Source organism: Ambystoma mexicanum, chromosome 12 (assembly GCF_040938575.1).
Source record: "Ambystoma mexicanum isolate Mex_15411 chromosome 12, UKY_AmexF1_1, whole genome shotgun sequence".
NCBI classification, from domain to species: domain Eukaryota; kingdom Metazoa; phylum Chordata; class Amphibia; order Caudata; family Ambystomatidae; genus Ambystoma; species Ambystoma mexicanum.
The window spans coordinates 562,297,440-562,324,141 of record NC_090936.1 but is presented as its reverse complement, the minus strand read 5'-3'; the positions used below and the strand labels follow the sequence as shown (position 1 = coordinate 562,324,141).

The 26,702-nt window shown below is 48.3% G+C and overlaps 1 long non-coding RNA gene across 1 annotated transcript in view; it reads left to right on the top strand.

Annotated features, from left to right (window-relative positions):
• The first annotated feature begins 5,438 nt into the window (after window positions 1-5,438).
• LOC138513014 (uncharacterized) overlaps window positions 5,439-26,702 on the top strand; it is a 502,796-nt gene continuing 481,532 nt past the window's right edge. Inside the window, exon 1 of the long non-coding RNA XR_011281651.1 lies at window positions 5,439-5,536. This is a non-coding gene — a long non-coding RNA (uncharacterized lncRNA). The remainder of the gene's footprint in view (window positions 5,537-26,702) is intronic.

Sequence of the window (26,702 nt, the reverse complement as noted above, 5' to 3'; positions counted from 1 at the left end):
GGCCAAAGCATCTGGGAATGGAAAGGGCTCTAGCCCGGATTCATGGGAAAGCAGCCGCTCACTATTACCATGGAGCAGGGACAGTGCAAGCACGGTTTTATACTAATTGACCTTTTCACAATTGACCTCAGTAGAATTGACCTAATTTAGAAGGTCAATTAGGACATATATGCGGGGGGATACCCCCCGCAACTCCCCAGCCAATCCAAAAACCCCTGCAACCCCCACCCAATCCCCTTAGATTATTTATAATCCAAAACCAACCCAATACATATATGAAATAACTAAAATAATATAAAGGTCAATTGTGCAGAAGGTCAATTAGGACCACTATAATTAGGTCAATTGTGCAAAAGGTCAATTGTAAAAGGTCAATTTGGGTAATGCCACAAGCACTTAGGTGGACAATTTACCAGAGTAAATTCAGAGTAGATGGGCCCTGGGTAGCCGTTATCTTAGATAGTCTTGAATAGGCTGGCACTGGTTGGCCCTCAATGATGAGACAAGTAGGGAGGTCAGAGAAGGGATACAGCCAGGCAGGGAGAACAGGGCAAAGGGAATCAGCAGATGGCCCAGTAGGACTGTGATCTAGTGCAAGAGCAAAGAGGATTACAAAAGCAGGTGAGCTGGACAAGGGAGGCTGGCAAGAAGGGCAGGTAGAAAAATGAGGAGCTGGGTCATATACTGAAGAAGGAAGGGAAACAATGAAAACTAAACGAAAGGCTGGGGAACACAGAGGGTGTCTCTCCCACTGCTACTGGAAGAGCTTTGAACCAAAACTCTCTCTAGCAGGCAGCATTATGCAGTGTTTGAAATGGAACCAAGCCTTTGCCTCGATTCCATCACCGCCCAAAGAGCGTGCAAAGAGCATGACCCAATGAGCATGTTGGGTCCTCGCTCCATCAATCACCATGAATATGGTGGGGCCATGTAACAGGGGCTAGTCATGTGATAGAATGCTGCTACACCATGCCAAGGCACTTCATTCTACACCATTGTGCCCCAAGTTTCCAAGCCAGGTGCCAACACGGATACTCCGTCCACCCGCCAACAAGCATGGCATAATCCTATGGAAAGATATCCTCAAAATCAGGTCTGGCCTCTCAGTACACCGTTTATGCAGAGGATGGCAAAATCAACTAGGATTACAAGGGGAAGCTCACAATAGCGATGGCTTTGGCGTCCATCAAAAGTGATGGGTCCAGCGTAACACCCAGTGGCTTGACGTTTTATAAGGATTGTATACAGGTCTATGATACTGGGATGGAGGGGTACCGTTTTTTTTATTTTTGTATTGTGATCTTTGATGCTAAAAGTAAGAACTCCGTTTTAGATGGTTTTAGACGTTCTCTCATCCGTACCTTATTGGTAGCAAACAGAGTATGAATCCGTCCGGCATTCAGCATGATCTGTCAAACTGATCCATACTTGGGTGTCATCTGCATAGTTTTGAAAAGAAGCCCCAGTCTGGCTTAGTAAGCCATTCACACGTTATGTTTTAAATCTTACATAAAGTTGGAGAGGCAAGATCCCTGAGGGACTACCCACAATGCAGAGGAATGGATGAATTGTTGAGGATCTGCTTTGCATAAAGACCGAGATCCATCATTTTTAATTAGGCTCACACCCGATCACAGACTCCCAGAGATCCCTGTGACTCTGTTCTTGAAAGAAAAAGCATACTCAGGCTACATCCCTGAGACAGTTTTGAGATTCAAAAAATTCAGAGGGAGACTAGTACCTCCAATAGAAGGAGAACCCCAACACCTCGGCTTTTGACCCATCGCACTTTCCACTTCTCCCCCGTCCATGCACTTTTCCCCTCCCCCTCTCCCATGCACTTGCGCGTTCTCAATGTCACTGGGCCTAGTAAGATCGCTGTTTTGTTCTCCCCTGTTCCCCCTCCCTTGCCTTGTCGCGCTCTGAAACACTTGTGTATGAGCGCGATAGAAATAAAATATCAATATCAATATCCTGACACCTTGGAGTTTGACCCATCCTGACACCTTGGAGTTTGACCCATCCTGACAACTGGGAGTTTGACTCATCCTGACACCTTGGAGTTTGACCCATCCTGACACCTTGGAGTTTGACACATCCCGACACCTTGGAGTTTGACCCATCCTGACATCTGGGAGTTTGACCCATCCTGACACCTTGTAGTTTGACACATCCTGACATCTTTTGTTTAGATTTGTTTTATGATAAAAACATACTTTTAAGTCGTACATAAACGCCTACCCCCCATTAGTGGCTCTCCCCAACCACTCCTTAACTTTAATGAAACAAGTGAAATCATATATTTTGTGTCGCATGTTTGTCCATTTGCCGCAACACACACACAGCTAAGCAGCACTTCCCTCAGACATGGAAGAGAGGATGTGCCAGATCCGAAATCAGAATCCCACATGTATATAGCTTTACATAGTTTGCCAAGGCTTGCAAACATTTTCTCCTGCAGGAGTTGTCGTTAAATGGGTTTATTATAACCCAGCATTCCATTGTTGTTTACAGAGTTGTGCTAGTTTATATCTGCATTGCTGTTGTTGTGGAAGAGTTTGGGCAGCAGGTGAGAGTTTCATTATTGCATTCCCTCAGTGCTCCCGTTCGCTCCATTGGCCTCTTTTCCAATCCCCAGGTCAGAGCAATCCGCCAACGTGGGCCGGCCTTAACTCTGGAAGCGCCCAGGGCGAGTCCACAAAATGTAGCAATTCAGGGTCTGGATCATCTCCTGGTCTAAGCTGCAAAGAAGGGGCCACACACACCCAGAGGCACACTGGTGTAGGGCATTTGTCATTTGTGCCTCATCGTGCCCTGCCTTCTGGCCACTCACTTCTTTACTTTTACAATTCCAAACACTATGGGCCTCATTACACGGATGGCGGAGAACCATGGCGCTATTAGCCTCATGGTTCATGCCGGTAACCGGCACCGCCTTGGCGGAAAGGGGAATTACCACCCCATTCGAAGGTTGGCGGGGCGGTAATTCCCCCTTCCACCATTGCCCTTCCTCATTCCCATTTTTGGCCCATGGGCTCAATGGGAATGGGGAAGGCGCTAATTACGGTACCGCGAATTGCGGTACCGTAATTAGCTCCCTGGGTCCCTTTGAGGGTTGGTTTTTAACGCCTGCAAAAAGCAGGCGTTAAATCCCCCAACCCGCAAAGGGACCTCGTAGTAAGGCGGTAAGGATTTACCGGTACCGGTATTTTACCGGTACCCGTAAATCCTTACCGCCATCCGTGTAATGAGGCCCTATGAACTCAATATCTTGTTGCACTTGTAAAGTGGCGGGTGGTAGGAGCAGCAGTTAATATCATCTTTTTGCAAACTCATCTTTAAATCATGTGGTGATGATGGGATAGACGATGTTACTGCTTTAATTGTTTATTTGTACAGCGCTTATACACAAGGGAAGTGCTTCAAAGCGCTTAAAGGCGGAAGGGAGCAAGGGAATACAGTAGTCCTTCTTAGGCCTTGAAGTTTCCGAATGATCTAACGAAGAAGTAAGTAGCATACTAAGCCTGACGGCATTTGACCTAGTGAAACAATGGGGACAAGACAGAATTTTCTAGGCCTAGTTCCTGTTATAAAATCTGCATATTTTGACAACAACACTCACCCATTCCGGGCGCTGTTTTCCAAGCCTATGGAAGTGTGCCTGCACTGAGAACCTTCATGCTTTGGCTTCCTGAAGTAACTGTGGTTGGGGAGGATTACAACCATATTTAGTACTATAATCACAAAGAAAACTCCACAGAATGCACTATTCATTCGAGTTACCTCTTCTCAACTCATTAAAGCTCATCGCTGACAGATGCAAGGCTCACACAAACGTGACTCTGTAACCAGCAGATTAAGCGTGTTCTTCTGGACTGGGTTATTGAATACAACAGCAAGGGGCATCGCTCCAAAGAGCCATTTAACCTTCAAAGGTTCTGAAAAGCTTCGGTGCTTTGATAGAAAAGCGGCAGAGACCAGATCCACTACAAGGAAAGCGAAAGCCTCGCCCTCGGGTGCACGCGTGACAAATGCCTGTTGTTAGCAGCAGCTTAAGGCTCCACAATGTCTACTTATTACATGATCCTGTTTTATTATTGTTTGTGAACTGATTTCAATGGGATTTTGTTTAACAAGGATGTTGTGGGGAGTGTTCTCTTGCTTACAGGGCGGTGCCGTGGCAACAGCGGGAAAAGATACTGAAGAGATAAAGGGAGGGTTGGCTGGATGCTGAGAGGAGAACATCTGCAACTGCCTTACAGGGCGTTAACAGACACCCCCCCCCATGCACCAATGGCCCGGAGAGGGATAGTAATGATAGGTTTTGGCCATAGGGAGGCAGTGCAGTGGGCGGGTAGATAATCTAACAACGCCCACAGGCAGTGTCCCCCCTCACATAATCTCCTGTCCAGCTGTACTCCAATGTAATAGTTTTGAATTATAGGTGACACTTAAGCACCACCAAATAGCCAAAACTATTTGGTGGTTGACTCTGGTGCTGAAACATTCCTAACTTGTGGGCAACTCGTGTTAAGCTCCTAGCACCGATGTGTTTTGCATGCTAAAAGGGCAAAATGCAACTAGAGTTTTTCTTAAAAATCTCTTTAAATTTATGAGAAGTGTTTTTTTGTCCAAGGTCTACATTCTCGCAGATGGTCACATGCGATACTAACAGCAGAATAAGCATCTTGTAAAACGAGTGTATGTTCTGACTGGGGATGACAGAGAGTGCCAGGTATGAGTCTAGGCCGTCCTTCATATCTGACAGTACTGACAGGGGCACTTTCAGTGAAGTTAAGCACCCAAGCATAAAAGAGGGCAAACCCAAGAAGGGAGACAGAGGATTGTATGTGCTCCCAATTGCCAAAAAACAAAATGTCTGATGATGGCAGGCTCCCAGCAGAATGCATGCAGGCTCTCCCTGAATGGAGAGGATACACTAAGTGGCGACATTATACAGACAGGAAGTCAAAGATTCCAAGACTTCCAGCGTGTACAAACGAATGAGTCCAGGTGAGGAGCTAGACGAGGAGCTAGATGAGGGTCCTTGGAAGAGCAGGAGAACTGTAAGACACCCACACTGGAGCAACGCACCTTAATCTGCTTAAGTGCAGGCGATGGGCTCAACGATACTCTTAAAAAAACCTCGTTTGAGTTTTCATGTCCTTTTTTAATCCACAATTGTGTTGTCATGTGGAATAAATACTTTTCTTGGCTGTTGTTCAGTCTCCCTCTGGGTGTTCCCAAAATCCTGCCATGTCCTGGCAAGTGAGTGTTTCTCTAAATTAAAACACCCTGGTGCCAAAACGGTGGCACTGCTGCCATCTCTCACTGGCTCCTCGCGTTAAACATGAGGACATTCCAGACGTTACCTAACAGTCTGAACAGGGTTTGTGTCTCAAATCGGCAGCAGTGACTGGACGTGCAGGCGGGAACCCCAGGGCGCACAGAGCTGGGATCTCTGGGAATTTAGCCAGCGACAAGTAGCCGCTGTTCTCCCGCTGGAACCGCCATCACTCGCCGTTCATATTTTAAGGTTAGTAGCAAGAGTCATGCAACCAAAATCTGGCTCTGTGTCAGAGGTGGCTTTGCAGAGACTGATTTATCCTTGTTGTTATTTGTATTACTATTATCATATGTAATGGTATCTGCATCACTGTGGATGCCATAATCAGTAATACTAGTAGTACCAGTAGTAGTTGTGGTCATAGTCGTAGTGGAAATAACAGTAGCAACTATTAGCAAGCAAAGCAGTGAAAGTAGTATTAATATTTCCTCATGGGGTAATAGGTGACCTCAGAGATCTATCTGCTGGGACCTTCAGAGGGTACGGTGATGGGGGGGGGGGGGGGGGGATCTCAGGCCTCTATTGCATCATCGTGGATAGGGCTGTAGCTGGGAGGTGGGGGACAGGGGGCGCCGGGATTATGAGATTTCGGAAATAGCAATGGGGTTTGCCCAACTAAAAAGCTCAACGAGCCGGGAACCGGCACCGTGCTATACTATTTTAAATTGCACAATAAGTATATTCTTCTGCGATTGCTGTGTCCCATATCTTCCACTGTATCGCTCTGCATTTGCCGGATGGAACTGTGTCATAATTATTCAGGCTTGAACCAGTTTGACGGGAAAGTCAAAGCACTTGAATTTCAGGTGTTTTCAGATTCCTGGAACTTCCAAACACTTTCAGTGACCCATGGTAGAAAAAAAGTAAAGGGTTCAGGGTAGACAAGGGCCCTGCAGAGGGGGGCAGTCCCCCGCAGCCCCCTCTGCACCGCCCAGGACCTTGTTTTGATTATTTTTCAAACTCGAGTCCCTGCTCAAGATAGGAATATAACGAAAATACTTGATCTCTCTATAGCGAGACCTGGCTCACTAGTAATAGCATAGCTCTCAACTCACACGCTTTTGGCGGGTGTCACCCGCCTTGTAAAAGGCTGACTCACCCGCCAAGCCTCCAGCACGCCGATTCATTTCAATGGGCGTCTCACCCGCCAAAAACAAAATCGGGTGATTTCACCCGCCTTTGCGACACAAATGGTTGAGAGCTATGGTAATAGAAACAGTAAACACATTCCTCTGTTTCCAGCACATGCACCGCTCGCGCTAGAAAATCATTGTTTCTATTTCTAGCAAGGGTACCCAATGGCACTAGAAGCATTTTTCTTTTTTCTGACCGGCAGTCAACACTGGTCCATCGAACAGGGTACACAAGTAAAGATGGAGACGGGGAGGTGGCTAGAAGGGAATTTCGGGATACTCCTTCTATGAGTGACTCACACATACTTGTGGGCTACTGGATTTTCAAACGGACGAACTGTGAATATCCAAGGGGTACTCGTGAGGTGGTTATAACACCCCTAGCTATAACCACATTATTTAATGCTCCTACACAGTGTCATGTTGACGTTCCCATAGTTACTTGGGAGCAGGAGTTCGGGGAAGGGGAATGACGTGGGAAGAACGGGAAGTGACGGGAAGGGGAGGCGGGGCAAGGGCAGACCAGTTTGTACGTGAATAAAGAGAAGACGTGTTCCAGCATCTCTCCGACTCCTGGTTCTCATTACTGCGCTGCGTGCATGCACCCAGGCCTAGCCCACGCCGCGACACTGGCGACGAGACGGATGGCCTTCCACGACAGTTTCGTGCGGAAGGAGGCCACAGAGCGAAGAAGCAGCTCGCATGTGGTGCAGGAGCGCCCAGGAAAGCAGGGCAGCTCCACGTGAGGAGGAGAAGCCTCCAGACAAGGAGCGGAGGCCTGCTCGCGTGTGGCGCAGGAGTGCCCGACGGTACACGGCAGCCCCATGTGGGGAGGAGGAGCCCAGGCAGCAGTGCTCATAAGCCGCTGAGAGCGCAGGCCGTGTAGGCCAAGAATAAAGCGTCAGGCGCGGATAATCAGCTGTTGCCCCAACACTCTGGAGGGAGCCTGGATCACGTGGTGACACAGGAAGAAACCACCATCCAAGGCATCACAAGGTAGGATAGCCCAGGGACAGTGCACACAACGGATGGTGCTCGTGCCTGTAGGAGGCGGCCATACATGCCCCAGAAGGAGTTGGGGGGACAAAAGAAAGACCCCGCCCAAGTTCCAGAAGGGCACAGGAGATTAAGGAAGGATCCTGCATAACTCTGATTGGTGCTCATGCCAAGGAAGGCAGACATCCAGTGCTGAGAAAGGTCAGGAGGTTGTCCACATTACGCACACTGCAGGGATCGGAAATCTGTAGTCATTCTGGACAATGTCGGGCCAAGACAATGACCAAGGTGCACAGGCACAGGGTCAAGGACAGCAGGGACAAGGCCCTCAGGTGGTGGATCAAGTCCCATACAGGCTCCCGGACATACTAGCAGCACAAATGCCTGGGGCTTTTGACGTCTCGGACACAAGTAACATGGGTCCCAGGTGGATCAAATGGATCAGAGACTTTGAACTATACATGGGGGCCACAGGGCCCATAGAAGATGTGTGACAAAAGTGTCTGCTGAAGCTAGCGGTGGGCTCGGCGACACGTGACATCATCGATGAGCAACCCCCTGACTCCATCGACTCCCTTCCTGACTTGAAGGACGCGCTGGCTGCATACTTCACTCCCCACAACAACGTGGACTACAAAAGGCATCTCTTCCACAGTACCAAGCAATGCAAAGGTGAGACCATGGACACCTACGTCATGCGGCTCCATACCAAGATGAAACACTGCGATTTCGCCAAATTATTCCAACACAGAGGCACTCAGATCCCAGATTATAGCGGGATGCGAGTCGCAGACATTTTGGAGAAAATTGCTACAAAAACAGAGATCCTCGCACTGGCTGGAGCTGAAAGGGCCATAGACTCCCAAGTTGAGAGCTTCAACAATCCAACCCCAGGAGAAAGCGTCCACCGATTGCAACAAGAGAGAAGGACGGAGGAACTCTTTTGTTATAAGTGCGGGTTTGAATACCCCCATGAAGGGACCTGCCCAGCCATTGCTCAGCGGTGTGCTTCGAGTGGCGAAGAGGGTCATTTTAAGGCAGTCTGAGACTATTTTGGGACAAAGGCAGGGAGAGGGCCAGAGAGTCACAGTCCCGACCCAAATCAAGGTCCAACCCCTCGGGGGGGGGGGACCAGCCCAACATGTCTCCTCAAACATCGACAAACCAAGCACCTCCTGACCCAAGGGAAAGGGACTCCGGTGAGGACAGACAACGAAGAGACAGGAGGGACAGAAGGAGGTACGTGATGTGTGCAAAAAAACGAAGCTCAGGTCAAGGCGCCACGTGCGCTACTTGGTCGAACAGTCACCATCTGACTTCGACCCTAGCTCGCCGGGAAGCGATCACAAGAAAAAGGCCTATGTATATGCGTTAGGTAACCCCACCGCCACAGCACATAGTCCGACCCTCATCATTAAATTGAATGAGCAGCCCACAGAGTTCCTCATCGACACCGGGGCCACAGTCAACGTAATCTCCGAGACTGTCTTTAAAGAGCTACCCACACCGCAAAAGCTGTACCCGGCCACGGTAGACATATATGCCTATGGGGCCAAGACACCCCTTAAATGCCTGGGACAATTCGAGGGCATGTGCAGATACAAGGGACATGAGAAAAGGATCCCCATCCACGTCCTGTCCACGGAAAAGGAAAGCGGATGTGTCCTGAGCTTCAAGGCAGCCGCCAACATGGGACTAATCCACATCCTATATAGCATCATGGTCCACAAGTACATCGACCCGGTTGATATGATCAACAACCTCTACCCACGGATATTCAGAGGCATCGGAAAATGGAAGAATCAACCGATAAAGCTGCACATAGTCGACTTCATCCGTCCCGTAGCTCAACACTATCCGGGAATCCCAGTCAACATCCAAAAGAAGGTGGAAGACGAGCTACACAAGCTACTTGAGCAAGACATCATCGAGCCAGCCACTGGGCCCACCACAAGGGAGTCCCCTATAGTGCCAGTGCCCAAAAAGGGGTCGGATGCCATCAGACTGTGTGTCGACATGAGACGCCAAAACCAAGCCATACGGAGAGAGAGGCACCTGGCCCCCCATATATCAGACATGATTCACCTCCTGAACGGGGCCAACATGTTCTCCAAGTTGGACCTGCAGAAAGGATGTCACCAGCTCTTCCTAAGCCCAGAGAGCAGGAACATCACCACCTTCGTCACGCATCTGGGCCTAGTTTTCTACAAAAGGCACAGAAATATTTCCGCGGCCAAGGACGCACCGAAACTCATTTCGGTGCGTCCTCGGCCGCAGAAATATTTCAGGCCGAGGTGCACAACATCATTAGGCACATACCAAACTGTCTCAACTATAGCGACGACATCATGGTCTTCGGGGCGGATGCCAACAAGCATGACGAAGCGCTAATGAAAGTGAGCAAAGCGTTGGAGGCGGCAATTCTCACGCTTAACAAGGACAAATGCGAGTTTCGGAAGAGCACCCTGAAATTCTTCAAACATATATTCTCTGAAGCCAGCATGACCCCAGATCCGGAAAAGGTTGCTGCAGTAAATGACACAGCACCCACCTCCAACGTCTCAGAATTGAGGTCATTCCTAGGGCTCGCCAGTTATTGCACACGCTACCTCAGAGACTTCGCAACCGTAAGTGAGCCCCTAATACTCCTCAAAAGACAAGATGCCACCTTCGAGTGGACAGACGAGTGCCAGAAGGCCTTTGAGATCATCAGGGAGAGGGTTGCCAAGGCCGAGAACATGTCATACTATGATCCAAGTCGCCAAACAGAACTGACGGTGGATGCCAGCCCCGTAGGATTGGGAGCCATCCTCGCCCAAGTGGATTGAAGGACCCTGCGAGAACGCATGTAGTTGCGTATGCCAGCAGGAGTCTCTCAGCCACCGAACAGGCATACTCACAGGCGGAAAAGGAGGGGCTTGCCGTGGTGTGGGCATGCAAACACTTTCAACTGTTCCTATACGGCCAGCCATTCCGTGTCATCACAGATCATCAGGCACTGCTGTTCCTATATGGGAACCCACAGACAAAGATGCCCCTGCGGATAGCCCGCTGGGGCTTGCGGCTACAAGACTACGCTTTCGAGATTGTACACCAACCAGGAAAAGGGGAAAATCTGGCAGACTTCTTGTCCAGAAGGCCCCGGGAGGAGTGTAAGCCAGACCCCTCTGTAGCGGACAGATACCTCCGATACCTGATACACCAGACCACCCCCGAGGGACTTGGCATTGGGACAATAGCTAGAGAAACAGAGGATGACCCTGCATGTCAAATCATCTGTGAGGGCCTTCGATCGGGCATATGGAGGAGAGCCAGAGACAGAAGGCGAGCCGCAGGCGATGCCGTACAGGGAGAAGTGGAACGACTGTTACAGGTGAAAGACGAAATCGCCCTATTGGATGAGCATCTGCTGCTGAAAGACTGCAAATTGGTCATCCCACCCTCTTTACAAGCCAAGGTCATCAAGATAGTCCATGAGAATCATCGAGGGATGGTGTCAAGCAAACACATGTGGCGCCAGAAGGTCTGGTTTCCCGGCATGGACTCCCTGGTAGAGGAGGCCTTGAAATTGTGCCCCACGTGCAGCCTCATCACACCCAACCACCATCTGGAACCTTTAAAGATGTCAGGACTTCCCCAGTGAATATGGGAGGCCGTCGCCGCTGACTTCTTTGGGCCCATTGAAGGAGGGAAGTATGAGCTGGCAGCAATGGACAAATACTCCAGATACCCAGAGGTACAGCTCATATCCTCAACTGCGGCTCATCACGTCATACCAGCACTGGACCGCATCTTCGCTGCTTATGGCATTCCAAGGGTGCTTAAGACAGACAACGGGCCCCCGTTCACTGGGCACCAGTTTGCACAGTTTGCTGAATGCCTGGGGTTCCATCACCGTGAGATCACACCCTTATTCCCCCAGGCAAATGGCATGATAGAGCGGTTCATGGCCGACCTGAAACGAGTTCTTCAGATCGCCAAGCTCATGGGACAGCCATTCGAGCAGGTGCTTAATCAGCTGATGCGAGACTACTGAGCCAAGCCTCACAGTACCACACGGAAAACAATGGCGGAAGTAATGTTCGGAAGAAACATTCAAACAAGGATTCCGCAAGCCCGGCCGAATAAGCCCTGTGAAAACCACGACAGAGACATGAGAGAGCGTGATAGAACTGCCAAAGAGCTCATGAAAGAGTATGCGGACCAGCGTCGCGGGGCCAGCGAACCCCAGCTTGAAGTGGGTGACATTGTTGCCGTAAAACAACCTCAGATTCACAAACACACATCGGCTTTCCAAGAAGAGACGCTACTTGTCACGCAGAAGAAGGGATCCATGATCACTGGCCAGGGCATGGAAGGATCTGTTACGCGGAACTCTTCACACTTCAAGGGAATTCCATCCCTGGGATCTCGTCGACTGAGGGGGCGAGTGGTTATCCCGATTGACTATGATTCTGATGACGCTTATCTGGGAGACCAAGGCGAAATGGATGAATCGGACAGGGACGATGCTCCTAAGAATGAAGTTTGTGGAAACACTCCTGAACTCTCGAGTGCCCGCCCTCAAAGGGCCAGGAACAAGCCACGTCGGTGGATTGAGGAAATGGGTTGATAACCTTCCCAGACACTCACCCGTTGTGAGGGACCTAGGTACTGTTTAAAAAGGGGGGAGATGTCATGTTGACGTTCCCATTCTTACGTGGGGGTGGGAGTTCGGGGAAGGGGAATGACGTGGGAGGAACGGGAAGTGACGGGAAGGGGAGGCGGGGCAAGGGCAGACCAGTTTGTACGTGAATAAAGAGAAGCCATGTTCCAGCATCTCTCTGACTCCTGGTTCTCATTACTGCGCTGCGCGCATGCACCCAGGCCTAGCCCACCCCGCGACACACAGATTTTGGAATCAATCTCTCCAAGGTCATTCCACCCACTAACATTGTGGTATCTTTTAACTAATGCACCTATGTGCAGAGAGAGTCGTGTCTAGTGTCATTCTATGATTTATGTTTGTCCCTGCATGTTTGTCCGATGTAGTAGCTTTGCCTGTTGTCGCCGCTAGAGGGAGCTGTTGCCTTGGGATACATAGAGACAATGCCAGTTCACATAGCTTTGCCTGTTGTCACCACTAGTGGGAGCTATAGGCTTATGGTATGTAGTGATCATACTGTGTCAATTAAAACCTGCCCTTTGGCCCTGTACACGGGCCTGTACATTAGTTACTATATACTGAGCAACTGTGTAGACTATTAAACTACACATTAGTGAGTTTTCTTCTAGGAGAAAATCACTTCTAAATGTCCCCAATTGTTGTCAGCCAATAGAAATAAGGCAGAGCGTTGTAAAGTGATTTGCCATGGATCATATACTTTGGTCAACTGGGTATGACAAGATTTGAGCCCACATTTCTTGGTTACACATTTTGCAATTCACATCCCTAACCGGGCACCAACATATAATGCTGCACAGTTATGTTTAAAACGTTATCCTGTGTTGAAAAATGGTTCAGGAACAGAATTAAACCACGTGGCAAACCAACCAAACAATATAAAAAATATGTTGCAGCACATGTTATGCAAAATAAATTTCATTTACTCTGAATTAGAGGAACAGAGAGTGTGTGCCTGTAAAATAATTATGAGGCACTCTAGCAAAGAATGTGATTTAAAAATTAGTGTGTTTTTCTCCACAATACAATTTGAAATACAAGGAAGGGAAGCAACTCGGTGAAGGCTGAAATAAGCGAGCTCCATTAATTTACCATAACTATTTGTGAAGTTGATAAACTTGGTGAAATAATTGCATAATTCTAAATATGATTTGTGATTGATTAGTTTGGAGTGTTTAAATGCATACTTTTAAGAATGTTTCCTAACATGCAGGGCAATGGTGGTACCATAGCTAAGTGGGTTGAACTACCGCTGCAGAGATTTGTGTGAGCTCTATATCCCAAGTTTGAATCTTTGGTTGGCCGAAATGGTGTTTCATCGTCCGAAGTCAAGAACATGATTACTAGTATATGACATTTAATGATATAGGCAGACCCTCCAGCTTATAGCGATTTTGCGATCCAGCAAAATGCTGCGAAAACGGCCGTTTTGCGCAAAATGCCGCAAAAACTGCCGTTTTGTGCAAAAACAGCATCTTTAAAAAAAAAACATTTTTTTTAAACATTTTTTTTAAAGTAATCTGCAAAAATTACTCTTTCAAAAAAATAATACTCAGGGTGCCAGGTTCTCAACTTTTTTTTTACACAAAAAATGAATGCGCTAACACATCTCATCACTTGCACCCCAAAAAAGTGCAGCCCAATCCACAAGGGCCACATGAATGGGCACATTTTATATGCGCGCCCATTCAGATGGCCTTTTTCACCTCCTTGATCAAATAAAGTGGCGTTTCTGTTAATTTAAAAGTGCATCCCTCATTTCCAAGCAAGATGCACTTTTAAATGTGCTGAAATTGTAGGCAACTCTACTTGCACGGGATGTGGGGCTGCCACTGCATGACAGGGGCCCTCATTACAACAACAGCGCTAATCCATGCCGCTATTAGCACCATGGTTGCTGCCGGTATTGTAACAAGTCCGCCATGGTGAAATGGGGAAGTACCACCCCATTCCAAGGTTGGGGGGGGTGGTACTTCCCCATTTCACCTGGCCCTTCCCCATTCCCATTTTTGCCCAATAGGGCATAATGGGAATGGGGAAGGCGGTAATTACGGTACCGCAAATTGCGGTACCGTAATTAGCACCAAGGTCCCTTTGCGGGTCCATTCCTTAACGGCTGGTAAAACCAGCCGTTAAGGTGGGAACCCGCAAAGGGACCTTGTAATCAGGTGCTAAGGGATTACCGGTACCCTTAACGGTACCGGTAATCCCTTAGCGCCAGGGTCTTTCCTGACCCTGTCATGCATTTCTTTTAAGGTATGAACTGCTGCTGTCGCTTGCATTTCTGTTCCTCAAACAGGATACAAATGCATTTTTTGGGTCGCATTTTACAGCGGCAGGCACCTGGAGGGCCTTCCCCTGTGAAAGGCGCTGGGAGCTTGCAGAACACTGTCCGGAGAGCGATTCTATTCAAAGTACTGGCCATTTTGATGACAAAAATCTGTTGAATGTTACAATTTGACCTATTTCGTCCAGTACTATTCAATCGATTTTGATAAATACTGAACATGTGTTGCGGGGGTGTCACCTGCTCCCCATGTTCAGTATTTTTGGTCTAGGGTGGTTGCAGAAGTGTTTTCCCTTTTTTCCTCAAAATTGGAGGTGGGGACAGAAAAAAAAGAAAATAACGAAAAAGGTACCCTGCAGAGTCGGATCCGACCCGCGTTCGAGGGACGGATCTGGCACCGCAGGGTTGCAGGGGAAGCGGCAGCGACCAAGCAGTTAAGCAGTTAAGTAGGGGAGGAGGTGGGGTGGTGGTGAAAGGTACATTTTGGGTTGTTTGGCTGAAGTGCAAATCAATTCGCAGCGAAATTGACTATGGTCAATTCCGCCGCAAATAATTACACTTCGGTCAAACAACCCAGAACACCATTCAAGGCAGCTGGCCAGTGCACAATTTGCGCACCAGCTCAAGCCTGTGGAAATGCGCCGGTCACCTTTGAGAATAAGGTGACCTGCTCATTTCCAAAAATGGGTTGTCTAAAAATAGCATATCCTCCGTTCTTTTTTTAAATGCCCCATTATTTGAGGAACTGGGTCAAAATCTACATTTAAAGAAAATAAAAAAATGGTTACACTATGAGAGAGAGGGAGAGTGATGGGTGAGATGTGAAGTGATAGGCAAGAAAGCAGTGGGAGAGCAGTGGGAAAGAGGAGGAAGCGCTGCACAAGAGAGCAGAGGAAGCAGTGATGCGGTGGGCGAGAAATCTGAGAGTGAGCAGAGGTACAGAAAGTAGAGGGAGCGTGCGGTCAGTGAGCCAGAAAGCAGAGAGGAAGCGGTTGGCCAGAAAGAGGCAGTGAGCTGCAGATTGGGAAAAAGATGAGGGAAGAGTGCGATAGCATGGGAGAAAGGATGCAAGATGCAGAAGCAGCACAAAAGAATGAAGGACTGTATATTTTGCAGGAGTAATTGTAGAGTGTAAGGTGTGAGTTGGGAGTATGATTTGGAGTGTGGAAGGGGCTGGGCAGTGCAAATTGTGACTTGACAGTGTGACCTAGCACGTGAGTATTTGTATGACAGAGTGAGAGGTTAAGTATTGTAAGTTGTAATAGAGAGTTGGTGAGATGTGTGTTGGTGAGAGAGGTGTGTGGGTGTTTGAGGGATTGGAGAACATAGAAGGAGAATATATTCAGCATTACAATTGATAATGATCAATTTAGTTAATACTATTAAATAGGCATGAACATTAAATCAGAAATGTAGCCAAATCAAACACTGTTCTGCCATGCCAGAGACATCTGGGACTCTTCCTATTAAATTAATACAAAAGATACATAATAATGATACCCTGGCTCTCTTGTAGCCTTCCACTCTGCCTATTTCCTGCAATGTGGCAATCTTACACCCTCCAGTTAATACAAAATGTCCCGCAAAAAAGCCGCAATAAATAAAGGTTTGTGCCGCAAAATTTGCCATTTCATGCCGCAAAATTTGCCATTTCATGCTGCAAAATCCTGGAAGGTCTGTATAGGGCCTCATTACACGGACGGCGGTAACCATGGCGCTGTTTAGAAGGGATACACGTGTTGCCAATGAGTACCTGCAAAAGGCTCAATTTTCATAAACTGCTATGAGCTAGATCTGACCTCTCATGCTCATGGGCAAATGCAAAGCCATACTATGGTCCACTGAGCCATGCATTACCACTGGGGGTTGTTAGGCAGAATCCAGTGCAGTTCCCTTTAGGGAGCACTACACCAGATTAGGACTACAGGTGAGAGCAATAAATCCCCTTTTGGTATCAGTCTGTACCACAAATATTTAGTTGGTAGCTGTGGCTGTGCAGTCAGACTTATCTCAAGAGGGAGATGAGCAGTATTCAGGGTTTACACAATAGGCAGTACAGTACTATGGAACAAGGAAACACTGACCAAAGCTTTGTATCAAAAGGAGAATATATTTATTCTATACACATCTAGTTCCAATACATAGATCACAGTTGATGAAGTAAGTTAAGTTTAGTCAAGGAAAAGCATATACAACTCCCTACTCAATTGTAGACAAGTTTGCGGTAAAGTGAAAACTGAGCAAAACGGCACAGTGAAAACCAACTACAAATGGCACTCTAGCAATTCAACGAAAGGGAGGGAAAGCACAAGTTAAACGGAAATATCCTCAGACACCCCCTAGAAACACTTCCCTGAAGTTTTGTGAACAAGTAATGCACAGTAACACTTTAGCCAAAAGATAAATGAATGAAAACTGAGCAAAATGGCACTCCACAAGTTAAAACAGTAGGAAGGAAGAGGGGTTTAGAAGATGTATGTGCATCAACACATTTCTCATTGAAAACCAATCTAGTGAGAGCAGATCTAACAAATCAGCCAGAGTCAATAGGCCTGAGCCAGAGTCACTGGTACAGGACCGAGAGTTTAGGAGCAAAAATGTTCTTGTAGCTGCAGTCAAGTCTTTAGTAGAAAAATATTGAAGAGGTAGATGCGAGGCGAAAGACAATGTTAAGAGAGAGGGCGGCCGACCCCACAAGTAGTTAAAGGATTTAAAACACCTTTAGGGCTACCACTGAGAAGGGCGGCCTGGCGGAATAATGTACCTTAAACGTGAAGAAGTGGCTCCTGCGGTGGCGGTTGTTCCTGATAGTTCCTACAGGTCGAGGGGTCCAACAGAGGAAGAGAGGCTCTCGTCGTGGAGGAAGGTTTGAGTCGCTGCACTACCCAGGGATGAAACCAGCCGCGGTGCTGCCAAACGAAGTTTAAAAGGTACGCTGCTTTTAATCGCGGTCCGGGTCGATAGCTGCCTGGCTATCCGGTCTCCAAGTGCGGGGCACTGTCGATCCGACCAAGGCAGGTTCGAGGAAGGGATAGGTGAACTGGTTGACCCCACCAGCTCAAGGGAAGGAGGTTCTTTCGCTGAAGATCTCCTCTCGTCGTGTGGAAGAAAAGTGGTGAGACGATCCGGCAGGGCTTCACCGGTGGTATAGATGCTGAAGATGTCTGTGGCTTCTCTCCCCTTTGGTTCCGTAGTTCCAGTGGTGACGTCTTGCCCTTCCAGTCCTCAGGACCCTGCTCTTATGCAGAAAGAGACCTATTCATACAGCCTAGCTGTCACTCACACAGTGGAGTGGTCTTCTTGGCGGGAGACCCTCCAGCCTATCAGGTTAGAGTGCGACCTGAGTTGCTGTGGCAACTCTGTCCAGGGGTTCTACTCCCCCTCCCAAACAACAGACCCACCCCAGACTCAGAGGCGCCGAAAGGAGGGCTTCTTGGCAGAAGCCCGCCAAAAGAGCGAACAAAGGATCCCCAACCTGGGTTAGAAAAATGGAGTAAGACTCGAGAAAGAAGTTATATAAAAGTTCTGGCAAATAAAACCTACCGGAGTAAAGTTAATAATAAAATAAACCGGCAGCATGTTAGAGGCTGTCAGTAAAAGTTTTAGTCTCGAACAATGGGAAAATCCCATAGGAAAATATTTGCGGTCGAATATAAAAGGTAGTAACCACTGCCACCAGCCAGAAACTTTGTAGAGGGGGACTTTAAGGTACCCTCTCGAAAATGAACTTAGGGGAAAAACTATTTACCCTTCCAGTACTTCCATATTAAGATGGGGTGACTGGTTTAGTTCATAGAGATTGACTAGTAAAGTCAATGGGGACTTTACATGCCCTGAGAGACAGTAGTCAGCCCTAGGGTATGGAGTCTATGTTTGGGGGTCGCTACGACACACCTGTGTCACTGCACGGAGAGTGCTGTGTAACACATGTGCATAAAGATGGTTCCTATGGGTGAGGGAAAAGATCCCATAGGCATTAAACACAACAATAGCCTAGAACACACATAGCAAAGATGCCCAAGAGTGGGAAAGAGAGTCTCACTCTTAGCAGGTAAAAAGAAATAAACCCTTCAAATCCAGCTGAGATGCTGGGGGACTCTATAGGTAAGGGAAATTAGCCATAAGTGAGAATTCTCCCTAACAGGGGCTGAGTCAAGGGTATAAATATGATATTTCCCAACTAGCAATTTGGGGCAGCGATACTCCCCGGCTTACTTAGCCAAGAGTAATCGGCATGCAACCGTTCAGTAAGAACATTTAGGACAGTTAATCAAGCTAATAATGTTATCAAACAACTGCCCACTAACGCCAGCTAGCATAGTTCCTTAATTAAAACACATATATCAAAAATATACAGAAACAGCGCTCCTGTGTTGTCCCACGTGGTGTCTGAGATGTTCTGACGATGTTATTGTTTTGACATATGTCATTTTGCTTTCTTATATATTTCTGAAGTTTAATCGTCCCGTGACAAATGCAGGACTACAAGAATCAGATTTGCAGAGGGATATGGGTTTGTGTGCCAGGGCTAGCAGAATATTTAAACTGACGTGAGGCACCATTAAGACAAACAGAGGGTGGACTAAATTCCAACACGGATCCATACAGTCCTTGCTTTTCAGTCAACATCTCTTTGTATTCTGGGACTTGTAGTATTGATTTTCACCCTGTGCACCTTGCAGCACAAATCACAAGACATCCTGCCCTGAGCTCCCCCCTTGGCAGCAGCCCCCTCCCTGGGCCTTCAGCTGGGCTTGGCCGGAACTACACTAATGTGTCACCTCATGAGGGATTTAAGAGTTCTAATGGTGGGCATCTGGTAGTTAAATTGAGTGACCAATATCGTGTGGGCACAGGGGTCCCTAAATTGGGGCTGAACTGTTTTGGCAGCTCAGGACCTCTGCCCAGGGTCCCAGGCAATCGTCCTTCAGAAGCAGGCTTAGCCCTGCTTGCGCTCGGCTATTCACTTTCCTTTCTAGTTGCATAGGCCTGCTGAGTGGGACAATAGGATAGTTGTATCTATTTGGTGTGAACGCCTCTCTATCGAATGCCTGAGCTGGGATCGGGGGATGGGAGAGGTGTGCTGGCACTAATATACAAGGTGTGCTATTGCGAATGCTGCGGCATGTCCTTTCTCGGCCTTAGTCGTAGAAATGGCGATGGTTCTGTGCTTATGGTTGCTGTGCTAAAGATGGCTCCCCTCCCTTCCATTACTATAAACTGTACTGTTCCTTCACCCCTAAGGACACGACCTACCAGCACCATTAAATGTTACCCTCTATTCTATATATATTTTACTCAATCTGAACCGTCATGGGGGTGAGGGGACTTGACTATGCATCCCAACAATGCCCATGGAAGGACACGACCAAGCAGAATGTAGTTTAAATATAGCTCCATGCAGTATCCACTTTAACCTACTGAGCTATAATACATAAGGCTTTAACTTTCAAAGACTTCACAAATAAAGCGTTACTGAAAGGCAGAAGTGAAAGGAGTAGGGGATAATAAGAAGGAGTAAACAGTGAAGGACAGACGGTGCAATAAACAATAGATGATACTATTGGGAAAGTGGGGGGTGGAGGCACGAATCGTGTAGAAGATGAAAGTTAAAATCGGCTGGAGAACGTGGCAATCTAGCTTTCTGCAGTAGGATCATGAACCCCATGAGCTAAGCAGCTCTATTGAAACATGAAAAGGGTGAGCATACGCAAAGCCATCGGATGACTCATCCCCGTCCAAAGACTGTGAAATGTGAGAGCAGCTCCAAACAACAACAGTGCCTGTGACGCGGAGAGAAACAAGCATTGGCAATGACAACAGTATAGGCATTTGTGCAGGAATGGGAATGGCACTTACCAGGCACTGCCATATTAGCATTACCTGCTCATTGATGTTCGCAGGAGCAAAGTGATGCGAGTACCTGGCCATCTAATAGCAATGCCTGGCAAAATTCTAATACTTATATGCAAGCCAAAATTGTCCGCTTTGCCAATGCTTGTTTTTAACAGGACTTCAGTGAAGGACATGCATAGTGCTTATAAATCAAGTGGCTGAAGGCAGACCTGGTTAAGACATTTTTATTTCATCAGTAGTAGGTTTCCAGCTCCAATTAGCTCATTTACTTTCAGAAGACAGCTTTGAAAAAACACTGGCAGGCACTTTGAGTGCAGCAAGCTTTGAGAGTTCCCATGAGGCAGTGTTTTGGGTGGGGTGGGTCGGGAACTGGGTGGGAATGGCCATAGGGATTAGCATGGCCATTCAATGGGTGAGCAAATAACCAAACAACATCTACAAACTGTGGGCCTGATTCATGGAATATTTGCCTGGTTCAAAGTGAATTTGCACTGCTGAAAAGTGACTTTGCACTGCCGACACAAACCCTGATTCATGGAACTGCGCAAAGTATATTTTTGCCGTGCAAAATCCGCACAAAGTCATTTTTTACTGCAAAAAATGACTTTGCATGGCAAAAATACACTTTGCACAGTTCCACAGTTTACTTTTTTTGTAGGCATGGGAAAGTCATATTCCAGCCACTGCATTAATGGTAATACCTGGTCAACAGCTGGCAAATGGTGATACCACCTTGGTATATTATGACAGTACCTGGCAAATGGGTGCTTGATGCGTATACAGGAGCCAAAAGGGTTGCCTTTGCCAATGCTTGTTATTATCAGCAATTCAGTACACGGAACATGTGCAAAGACACACATACTATTTATAAGTTTAAGGGGCCAAAAGCATACTTGGTAAAGCCACTACCTTTCAGAAGACTGCTTCGAAATACCATAGGCATCCACTTAAAATCAAAGAGCTGGCTCAAAAAAGATCTTGTGGGAAGGGTGTTTTGGACGGGTTGAGGGGTAGGTGCTGGGTGAGAATGGCCATAGGAGCTAGCATGTATGTGAGGGGCGCGCGGCATCGCGGGCGTTGTCGGAGCAAGAAAAGGAGCCAGACATGGAGCTCTTCGAACACATGCCTTTCTTTATTAACTTCCAACATCCAACCCCCGACGGTCTGGTGGGCTTCTAGTCCATTTCCTCAATCCATCTGCGAGGTCTGTTCCAAGCCCTCTACAGACATGCCTGACTCCACCCTGGTGATGGCCCATTCCCCACAGTCTCTTTCCCCACCTCCGGCTCTGACTCCATTGAGTCCCACTGGTCTGCTTGATATGAGTCATCTGATTCATAGTCCAGGTGCGCATTTACTCTCCCACTCAGCCGTCTGGCTCCTGTTGGCGGAAGTTCTTTGAAATGGGACGAGTTTCTCATGACTGATCTCTCTGATCCTTGGGTGGTGATCATGGACCCCTTTCTCTAAGTGACGAGCAAGGGTTCTTCTCGGAATGGTGACGTATGTTTGTGGGTCACCTGTTGCCGAACCGCCACTACGTCCCCTACCTCTATTCGTGAGGTCTGTGCCCGCCTGCGGGTGTCTGCATATTCTTTCATTCGGCCCTTTGCGGCTTCATCTCGTTCTCGCACCCCTTGGTCTAGAGTCAGTGACGGGGTGATGATTTCTGCCTGTGGGATGCGTGTTTGAGTGTTTCGTCCAAACATCAGTTCAGCCGGGGTCTTTCCTGTGGTGCTATGAGGAGTTCCTCGATAATCTCTCATAAGTTGGTTTAAAACTTGTTCATATGGCTGGTCGGTGAGCCTGCCAATCTGGAGTGCCCTCTTCAGGTTGGCCATGAATTGCTCAATCTTCCCGTTGGCTTGTGGCCACAGAGGAGTAATTTTTCGGTGATGGAACCCCAGGTATTCTGCGAATTGGGCGAACTGGTGTCCACAGAATGGGGCCCCATTATCTGTCTTCAGCACCTTCGGTACTCCATAGGCCGAGAACAGGTGGTCTAAGGCGGGGATGACATGATGAGCTGCGGTCGATGATATGAGCTGCACATCAGGATATCGTGAGTACTCATCCATCACGGCCAAAACATATTTCCCTCCCTCGATGGGCCCAAAGAAGTCGGCTGCAACTGCCTCCCATACCTTCTGTGGAAGCTCCGACATGAGCAGTCGCTCAGGGTGTCGATTTGGCATGATGAGGCAGCATGTGGGGCATGCTTTTAGTGCTGCTTCCACTAGCGTGTCCATGTGGGGAAACCATACCTTTTGGCGGAGCATGCGTTTGGTGGAGACCATGCCCCTGTGCGTTTCGTGTGCGAGCTCTATGACTTTGGCCCTCATTGCTTCGGGAATGGCTAGTTTACAGTCTTTTAGGAGCAAGTGATCTTCTGACACGGCGAGCTCGTCCTTCACTTGTAATAACCGTTCTATATCCTCCTGCACCTTGCCACCTGCAGCTCTCCCCTTTTCCTTTGCCTCAGTCCTGACTCCAATGCTTCACAGATGATGCGACAGACTAGGTCGCTTTCTGTTTCTCTGGCGAGTGCTTCCATGTTGATGCCTTCCAGTGCGGACTGATGAATGAGGTACCGGAGGTACCTGTTGGCCACTGACGGTTCTGGTATGCTCTCCTCCCGTGTTCTCCTAGATAGAAAGTTGGCTGGGTTTTCGCCTTTCCCTGGTCTGTGGATGATCTCAAATGCATAGTCCTGAAGTCTCAGACCCCATCGGGCGATTCGTGGGGGCATTTTGACCTGAGGGTTGCCATACAGGAACAACAGGGCCTGATGGTCCGTGACAACTTGAAATGGTTTCCAATACAGGAACAGGTGGAAATGCTTGCAGGCCCATACAATGGCAACTCCTTCCTTCTCCTCCTGGAAGTAGGCAGTTTCCGTGGTGGATAGGCTGCGACTGGCATAGGCCACTGTGTTTTCGTGAAGGATCCTTTGGGACCAGTTGTGCCAATATGGCGCCTGGGCCAACGGGGCTGGCATCGACCGTGAGCTCAGTCTTCCTGTTAGGGTCATAGCTCTCGCAACCCTTTCCCTTATCAGTTCGAATGCCCCTTGACACTCCTGTGTCCACTCGAATTTCACATCCTGGTGTGTAAATTGTCTGAGTGGTTCGCTGACTGATGCGAAGTCTCGGATGTACTGGTTACAATAACTGGCTAGGCCCAGGAACGACCGAAGCTCTGACATGTTAGATGGGGCTGCCGTGTCATTTAGTGCTGCCACTTTGTCTGGGTCAGGAGTCATTCCTGATTTGGAGACGACATGTCCAAAGAATTTTAAGGTGTTTTTTCGAAATTCGCACTTGTCTCTATTTAACGTGAGATTTGCATCGTGCTGGGCCTTGCCATCGTCCGAGTAGTTGAGGCAGTTTGGGATGTGTTTTATAATGTTCTGGACCTCAGCCTGAAATGTTTCCACTGCCGAGGACACCCCAAAGCTTAGTCTTTTGTATCTGAAGAGGCCGACGTGTGTGACAAACGTCGTGATGTTTCTACTCTCAGGGTGTAGGACTAGCTGATGATACCCCTTTTGCAGGTCCAGTTTGGAAAAGACCTTTGCCCCGTTCAGCAGGTGTATCATGTCCGTGATGCGTGGAGCGGGGTGCCTCTCACTTTTCATAGCCTGATTCGGGCGTCGCATGTCCACGCACAGTCTTATGGCCTTAGAGCCTTTCTTTGGAACAGGGACAATCGGTGACACCCATGTGGTGGGTCCAGTGGCCCTTTCGATGATATCTTGTTGCAGTTGTTTTTGGAGTTCATCTTCAACTTTCTTCTGAATGCTGACTGGAATCCCGCTGTATGGCTGGGCTACTGGGCAGATTGAATCATCTACATGGGGCTTTATTTGCCTGTTTCGGAGTTTTCCTATTCCTTTGAAGATTTTGGGATACAGGTTGTTTATCATTTCAACCAGGTCTATGTATTTGTGGACCATTATGTTGTAGAGGATATGTATTAGGCCCCTGTCAGCGGCTGCCTTGAAACTGAGGACGCACCCGCTGTCTGTCTCGGTGTCTAAGACATGTATTTGTAGCCTCATTTCGCTGATCGTCTGTGGGTTGATTTTGAGTGTTCGGGCTATTGGGGGCTGGGTTACTGTTTGACGACCCTCCGTATCTACTTCTTGGGCGAGATGTATTTTCTCTGGGTCTGTCTCTGCCTCGATCACGGAATAGTCTACACACTGCTTTGAAGTGTCCTTCTTCGCCACACGAGGTGCACCTTTGACCTACGGCTGGGCACGTTCCTTCATGCAGGTATTCAAACCCACATTTGTAACAGAAGAGTTCTTCAGACTTCTTCTCCAGTTGTAATCTGTTGATGTTTTCTCCTGTATTGGTGTTGCCAAAACTCTCAACTTGGGAGTCAATGGCTCTCTCAACTCTCGCTAGCGCAAGAATTTCTTCCAACGTGCGGGACTTCTGAAGTAGCTTCCTGCGGAAAGCTTGGGACTCGCATCCGTAGATGATTTGTGATTTTAAGGCTTCGGTGTTCGAGTAGTTTGAGAATTTGCAGTGCTTCAGTTTGGTGCGTATTCGCATCACATATGCATCCATAGTTTCCCCTTTGGCCTGCTTGTGCTATGGAACAGGTGTCTTTCATAATCTACATTAGTATGGGGTGCGAAGTACGCAGCAAGCGCGTCCTTTAGGTCGTGGATTGAGTTTATGGAATCTTGGGGCATCTCATCGATTATGTCTCGGGTCGCTGATCCTACAGCTAACTTTAGGAGACATACCTGTCTTGCATCTGCGACTGGCCCTGTGGCTCCCATGTACAGGTCGAAATCCCTGATCCAATTGGTCCACCGGGGGCCCATGTTGCTCGTGTCTGTCATGTCAAATGCCCCTGGGCTGCCAGGGTGTCCGGCAGTTGGTATGGCATATGGTCTGGTGTGGGTGCCCCTGGGGCTGGTGGAGCATTCCCTTGCGCTTGCCCTCCTTGGCCGTCATCTTGACCGGACGTGGTGTAGGGGGTGGTGCTTACTTCTTATGTTGCCACGAGCCCTGCTCTGTGGATGTGCTGGATGTCTGTGAGGAAACTTCTCGGGTTGTCCTCTTGCCTCGCTTCAGGGGGTCCTGCCCTCTGCTAGTGTTGGGTGGCCACCACACGTGGCACGAGCACCATCGACGAGAAAAAGACACACTGCCGGGGTCCTGTGCACCGTGCACTGTGGCCCTCGTGTGCCTGGGGCGCCCGCAGCTGCTTGCACGGCTTCTATTTCTTGGCCTCACGTGCATGCTGTGTGCCTCTTCCTTCTTTGGGTCTGCTGGCCCGGTGCTTTCTTCGCACAGGGCAACACGTGGGCCCCTGTTTGCAGCCGACCGCTGCGCAAGGTTTGCTTTCCCTACTCTGTCCCACATGGCAGCGCCTCTTTACAGGCACCGATGCACTTTTCAGTGCGCACTCACGGCCGCGTGTTACTGTGTGCTCCAGTCGTGGTTGCCGGGGGCGGGCTGCTGGGCTTCTAGGAGTGTTGCCCTGCCCGCCATCCCATCCTCGTCGCCATTGTGTGAGGGGCGCGCGGCATCGCGGGCGGTGTCGCACCAAGAAAAGGAGCCGGACACGGAGCTCTTCGAACACATGTCTTTCTTTATTAACTTCCAACATCCAACCCCTGACCCCGCCCCCCTGCGTCACTTCCCTTTCCTCCATGGATCCCCCCAACCCCCATTGTCATGGTGACGTCAACGTGACAGCATGGGTGAATAAAAATGCAAAGACCAACAGGGTGTGTCCCCCCACTTGTATCCCATTTCTCTAAAGTGTCACTTCCCATGCAAATAGTTTCGGTTTATAGGCAATGCTTGAAGAACCACTTAATTGCCAAAACCTAACACACATGGAGAATCATAACCTTAGTCCTTTAGCTCATTGTTGTGCTACTTTTTCAACGTGTGATTCCAGCTCCCCGGTCAAGACAGGAGAGTTAGACATTTGAGCATGGAGAACAATGTTACCAGTGAGCTCAATGGTACTTTAAGAAAGCATTTTCATTTGCCTCTACAAGCCAAAGGCAAACTGAAAATAAAAGGAGCTGCGATAGATATTTCAGGAAAGCTTATGGAAAATGCAAGGATATGGCATGCCACCACTCAAAAAGCAGTCAAAGACAAAGGTGTGCATTGGGGTGCCAACTCGCGGCCAATCAGATAGCACACGGAGCCAACTTTGACATTTGTGCTAGACCTTGCTGACACAGGTTCGAATCCCGGCAGAACTAAACTCAGCTTTTAATCCTTCCGAGGTCCAGCCATATCAATGCTAAATTATTATTATTGGAAGGGAGAGCACAACTCATTTGCATTAAACTATGAAATAACCAACAACGTGCACACTCTCTTAAAACATTATTTACCTTTTGCTCACTGGCTGTGTGAATATGTCCCATTTAGCTCA